The 6,963-nt window shown below is 37.8% G+C and overlaps 1 protein-coding gene across 2 annotated transcripts in view; it reads right to left on the minus strand.

Annotated features, from left to right (window-relative positions):
* LOC144977121 (uncharacterized) overlaps positions 1-3,559 on the minus strand; it is a 44,731-nt gene extending 41,172 nt beyond the window's left edge. The window contains exon 1 of one of the 2 annotated variants that reach the window (XM_078921971.1): positions 3,309-3,559. The gene's annotated coding sequence lies outside the window, so the exon portion shown is untranslated. Of the gene's footprint in view, positions 1-2,980 lie in introns of both variants that reach the window. The other variant, XM_078921961.1, reaches the window with a different exon arrangement.
* Between the last annotated feature and the right edge of the window lie 3,404 nt (positions 3,560-6,963).

The raw sequence follows: 6,963 nt of genomic DNA on the forward strand, positions 1-6,963 counted from the left end.
ACAAACCTTGATAGATTTGTGAAAGTTAAAAATTTCCTAATTTGACCGTTGTTTTGATTCTCGGCCGTACACTGAAAATAGTCCAGCATAATATTACGGGACGGTGAAAAAAGTTTCCCACACTATCATCATCGTACGGTGAAAATCGTTCACCAAGATATTACCGTACGGTGAAAATAGCCTCCTACACACGTCAGGCTATTATCACCGTACAGTACGGTGAAAATAGCAGCTTCCAATTTTTATTTTTTTAAATAAAATAAAATGAAAGCTCGCTGGCCTCTGCACTCAACCACGGACTCTAACGCCAATTCACACTGCCAATATGTACAAGTACAAGAATGACTCGGTCTGTCTCAGTCTAACAATTTTATGTCTGACTGTAACTGTAAAATCATATGAATATGAATATCTAATTCAACAAATGAGAGAACGTGGAAGGAAGGAAGGAAGGAAGGAAGGGGGGGGGGGGGGACTACTAAAGACCATCTAACTCTAACGGCACTCCTATCTATTATATTATTTTAAAAAATAAAATAAAATGAAAGCTCGTTGGCCTCTGCACTCAACCACGGACTCTAACGCCAATTCACACTGCCAATATGTACAAGTACAAGATTGACTCGCCCCCCCCCCCCCCCCCCCCCCATGCAGAAAGTTAGGAAGAGAGAGAGAGAGGGCTGTCATTATTCCCAGACGCCTGTCTGGGGATAATGAAAATTCGTTATCCCCAGACAGGTGTCTGGGGATAACAAATTTTTGTTATCCCCAGACACCTGTCTGGGGATAGTTATCCCCAGCCGCATGTAGCAAGTGGGCAGAAAGATTTTATGCAAAATGCCAAACTAGGCGTGAAAAATACCAAATATTCTGGAAAAAATACTAGTGGTTGTGTCCCAAAACAGTTAATATACCAAGCGATATTTAACACAAGATGAAAGTAAATAGTGATCAAATGTCAAATCCAGCTCTTTTTTTTAAAAAATATTTTAAAGCAAATGGACCAATGAAATTTCTTTTTTTGTATATTGATCTGAAAACGTCAAACTGGCAATTCGACTTTTTATTTTCAACCAGGAAGAAAGTTGTTAATCATCAAATCTGTTCATAGTCTACCAACCATTTAAATTTTCATTACCTACCTACCTGTTAACTTTATTGATCATCTCTTGTTTCTATAATTTGCTCATTCTGGCCACAATTTTGGGGACGACCGGGAATAATTTTTATTTCGCGGACGAATTCCTAGGCCATGGTGTTGTTCGCCCCAAAGCCCAAAACCGACACCTGTTATTTTCCAGTCTGCTTCGCACAAGACAATACATATTAGTATCACACGTCCACAAAACTAGATCCAACAACATATTTTTATTCGAATCAGAGATGAAAATAACTACCAAAATAAGGAAGCAAAAAATGGTGGAAATATGTTTAGCTCATGTATGAATTTAAGATATTCCGATAGCGGTGTGGATAGGCAGCTCAGTGGGTTAGGCCACCTTTCATTTTAATCCTTTTAGCTGCACAGATTCGAACCAGTCGCGACCGCCCCCCCCCCCCCTTCCCCCCCCCCGCACATTTTTTTTTTTTTTTTACTTTTTCTTTCTTTCTTCCCAATTGATTTTCATTGTTTTCACTTTTGTTCCGAGTTCCGAGCAAGAGTTTTTTTAATTAGTTGAATTTTTTATTTCTCCGATAATATTATTTCATTATTTAATTTGCTCTAGATCTATTATTGTTTTTTTGTTTTGGTCAAATGATAACAATAATAATAATAATAATAATAATAATAATAATAATAATAATAATAATATAATAATAATAATAATAATAAAATAAAAATAATAGTAATAGTATGATAATAAGAGTATTAATAATAAAAATAATAATATTATTGATAATAATATAATAATGATTATGATGGTAATAGTAATAATAATAACAAATATTACAATTATTATTATTATTATTATTATTATTATTATTATTATTATTATTATTATTATTATTATTATTATTAACACTATTCCCTGCTCCGAGGGAAATCTCTCTTTTTCTTTTTTTTATATTTGACCTAAACCTTAGAGTTTTTTGTTTGCTAAACCTTTATGTAAATGTTCCGTTTCTGAGCATGAATTTCTTAAATTGTTTTTATTTTTAAAACAATTGGTTTTTTTTCTCCTCTATCTAACCATTTGGTCGCTCTCTGAATATTTCTGTTTGTTTGCTTTTTAATTATTATTTAAGATCGGAGTGGGGACGAGAGAGAGAGAGAGAGAGAGAGAGAGAGAGAGAGAGAGAGAGATAGAGAGAGAGAGAGAGTTTAATAATAAAAAAAAAAGAGGTGGGGGGAGGATGGATGGGACATTTATCCCTCTCAACGTTCTGTAAAAAGAAGACGGAATTTAAAAAAAAAAAAAAAAAGTGACGTTACCAGGATTTGAACCCACAACGTCGATTATGGTCAAACTTCCAAGGCAGACGACTAAACCATTCGGCCATGACACCCACCGACGCATATTGTGTATATGTAGTAACAACTGATTTTAATGTTGGTTAATTTTATGTTTTTATAGATATTTTATTAACCTTCCTTATTTCTATGTGCATCTGGAAACATTCCATATTCTGGAATGTGGATAATTGTTTAAAAGAGCGGAGTTTCAAATATGCGTCTGGGGATATTGAAAATTCGTTATCCCCAGACAGGTGTCTGGGGATAACAAATTTTTATTATCCCCAGACAGGTGTCTGGGGATAATCACAGCGAGAGAGAGAGAGAGAGAGAGAGAGAGAGAGAGAGAGAGAGAGAGAGAGAGAGAGAGAGAGAGAGGAGTATGAAATCGGTATCAGTAATAATATTATACAATTTATACTCAACTCGTTCAGTATCAGGTTACAATTAATAAAGTTACACTTACACTCTTAGACTTAGTAGACCTTAGAATAACATATTACTCGTCGTTGACGTTGTACTTACTTTAACTTTTAATGCAAATTGTGTATTTATTCGTCAGTGTTGCATTTTCTAAATATTTCAACCATGTTAATGAAATCAAATCACAAATAAGGTCTGCAGAGGCAACTTTTCTTCATGAAGTTTAGCAGCCTATACTACTCTGAACAAGGGTAGCATCAAAGCAATATTTACTCATTGATCAATGCTAGGTGGCAGCCATTTTTTTTCTTTCCTGTGTCCCGGTTGCCAGACAGTCAGACAGCTTTTGTGACAAGGTGCTAAATGCCAAATGAGTTTAACTCTAACATGTTCCAAATGAAAATGAAAAATCGTGTGGAAAAAAATTCACCTAACGTCACATTCGCCAGCAAAAGTTCAAATTTCCGCTCATTGTCATTCCCTCGGTCAACAAACACCCTTTAGACTTCATTCTCACCAGGACAGGGTAACCATGATGACAATGACGACGGCGGCGACAACGACGATGATGATGATGATTGCCTTCTGACCTTGAGTCTCTATTTTTTGACCAATCAGATCACATACTTTTGCAAACAAAGTACGAGCGCGAAATTTTACAAATCGTAGTAGTAGTAGTAGCTAGCATATAGTGCTGGGTCGAGTTTGAAACGATCAAATCGAGCGGGTTTTCGATCGAGTCCTCTAAAATCGAGTCGGTTTCGGGCGGGTTTCGAGTCAGTGACGTCATCGAGCAGTGATTCGTTTGAAAAAAAAAAATACGAGCATCTCGGTTGCCACAGGAAACTTCACAGTCCCCTCCCTCTCTTATGTCTGTGGCTGGCTTGACTGCAGCTGGTTATGATGGGGGCTGCCAGATGGCCAAGTTCAAAATTGGTTACTAAGAAATGTTTTTCTATTATTATTCATTTAAAAAAAAATCTTTTATTTTAAAAAAAATGAAAAGATAAGTTTTATCCAACTGTAGTCGATTGTTTTATTAATTAAAATCAATGAGTTTTTCAAGGGAGTCAGGATGATTGTGGTGTTTGATAATGTGAGGTTCTATTTGACTATTTGGCCAAGAAAAAATCTGGCTGTTTGGAAGCCTTGATTTTATTTATTTTAATTAATTTTTTTTTATCATCGTTCGTCGCATCACACGCACACACCCACACACGCACGCACACACAGGCACACACACGCACACACACACACACACACACACACACACACGCCATCAAAACTGCATCAGTTGTTGATTTGGTGATGGGGTGGCACGTCAACCCCCCCCCCCCCCCCCCCCCCTAATCAGAGAAGGAATACAGCGATATTCACCTTGACATATTTCATATTAATTTATGTCGCGCCAAAAGTTGTCGGGTGTAACCTACATGACCGCCCCCACCTCACATTTGTCACTGGTCGTCATCGAGGCGCGCGCTTTCTTGCTTTGTCGGTTACCTTTCATCACACATGTTCAAATCTTTATCTTATAGCCTATTTACTACTACTGCTATTAATTTTATTTAAACAGGTGATATTACGGTTGTTGCCTTTCCTGCTCTCGGCTTAGTTAGGTTGCTTTAAAATTTGGGCAGGAATATGAATATTTAACATTGTTACTTTCTGTTTAGTTTTTCTTTGTGTATGTATGTATGTGTGTGTGTGTGTGTGTGTGTGTGTGTGTGTGGTTGTTGTTGTTGTTGTTGTGGCTGTTGTTGTTTTGTTGAGTTTTGGGGTTTGTTTTTATTTTTTTTTATTTTTTTTTTGGGGGGGGGGTGCTTTTCTGACATCCAAACACCAAACCCGAGACTATTTATTTATTTACATTTAGTTACTTTGTTTGGTTTCTTTTTTTTTCTCTTCATTTTGTTGTGTTTGTTTTGTTTTTGTTTTTGTTTGTTTGTTTGTTTTTGTTTCCTTTTTTTGGGAATGGGAAGAAGGGGTAGTTTTATCCTTAGTCTTTTTAAAAGATGTATGGGATTACCTAACTTGGAACGCACAATAGGGATCGGCGTCGTTTCTGAGTTCAGTCATTTTTTTTTTCATTTTCTTTATTGCTCAGTCCATTAAAGTGGAAGTAGGTATGTAGCTGGGTGGACGCTATTTTAGATCAACGGAAAGCACTTTTCGATTTACTAGCATCCTATTAAAAGTTTGGGGTCCCAATAGCTCAGTAGATAGTGCACTCGCTTAACATGCAAGGGAACCGAGCTCGATTCCGGGTGAAGTAGATACATATATTCTGACCCCTTGTCTACCTAGTAGTGATTGGGAAGCAAAGTCTGTTAGATCTGGCGGAAAGTTCCTTGCGATAGACTAATGGGCAATTGCTTTCGTAAGTTTTCCGATATGGAAACCGGACTGAACTCCAGCTTCATCAGGCCCAATCGCTCTGAAGAAGTACTTTTTTAAAAAATATTAAAAGCATGCATTTGTTGCGATCCTTAATGTTGTGATTATTAGTTGTTCTGTGGCTCAGCGGTAAGGTGTCTCTTCTTGTCATAAATCAAGCGATGTTAAGCGTTGTAAGTGGTCGAGTGGGTGACAGTGATCCTGGAAAATTCTGATCCCGAAGTTAAGTCCTTGTGTAAGGCACTTACCACACATTACTTTACTCGACTCAGGTGTGGATGTATAACTATCTATAAGCAGTGACGGATACTATTAAGAGTTTTAGTACAAAAAAGACCCGAAACAGGCGACTGGTACTTTATGAAATGGATGTAGGTTTGTATGGCCTGCTAGGGGGAAAATTGAATTATTATGAAGTTCATTGATCCGTGGAAATGAGCTTTGAATTCATACACCTGCTTGACCACTCCGATTCCAATTTAAACGACTGATTAATGTTCCCATATTATAAACTATAGTTAGCTGAAAATCTTTCTCTGTCGGGGCCCCAAAAGTATGGAATATATTAGACAAAGAAATCAAAGACGCTCCCGAGCTTTAATAATTTTAGGATTCTTTTGAAACTATTCCTTTTCAGATAAGTTAGCAATAGTATTTGTTTTTGTTTTTTTCCTAGGTATGGTCTTTTAGGAGCAATTTGTGAATTCTGCGAGCTGTTTTGATTGATGATTACATTAACATGTGTTGATATTTATTTTATTTATTATAATTAAGGTGATGATGATGCTGGGCTGCTGCTCCTGCTGATAATGATGGTGAAGATAAATAAATTATAAAAATAATAATAAATAAAATTCCCGTTATTCATCCCATAGGGGAGGTTTTTCTCTACGGTCTATTCTAAGGGAAGACTGGAATAACCCAGGCGTCAGCCACAGTGCAGCGCCGCAAATTGAGCTAGGACGAGGTGACTTGCTCAAGGCCACACAGTGAAGCGGCGGGTGATCGAACTCGGTACCTTTGGGGTGCGAACCAAAGACCGAACCGCTGAGCCACGCTGCCCCTAATGATGATGATGATGATGATGATGATGATGGGAACTAACAAATTACACAGGCATCTAACATTGAAACATTCCATATTCAAAGCTAACGTTTTACTTTACTGTAGGGTAGTGTTCATTGATAGATGGATGCGTGTGTGTCATAGAAATAGCCATAGTGTCTGTCTGTGTGTGTGTGTGTGTGTGTGTGTGTGTGATATTCAACCTTTAGTAGGTTTAATGAAGTCTTGTCACACACGCGTGATACACCTACACGAATTTCCCTGCCACCCAGACACACTAACATCTGACAAGGAGTGAGGGCTGTGGAAGAACCACAGACTACCGTGTGCAAACGTTGGCGATTGGTATCAGATGGCAAACTGTGATCGTTTGAAATGATTCGAAACACTCGTTACTCGTTACCCCTCCGCTCGCTCGGATCGTGATCGTCTCAAGTCTCAAGATCGTCTCAAGCTCGTCTCAAGTCTCAAGATCGTCTCAAGCTCGTCTCTATTCGTCAACTCGAATAATCGTTTTATCAACTCGCTCTTCCGGAATTGAGATCGGACGGTGAATCGTGGCTTCGCGCTCGAATGTCGATCGAGTAAAAGCGATCGAATAACCCAACAGTAGCTAGCATAAA

Source organism: Berghia stephanieae, chromosome 1 (genome assembly GCF_034508935.2).
Source record: "Berghia stephanieae isolate SIO BIC M18660-M18661 chromosome 1, UCSD_Bste_1.3, whole genome shotgun sequence".
NCBI classification, from domain to species: Eukaryota; Metazoa; Mollusca; class Gastropoda; order Nudibranchia; family Aeolidiidae; genus Berghia; species Berghia stephanieae.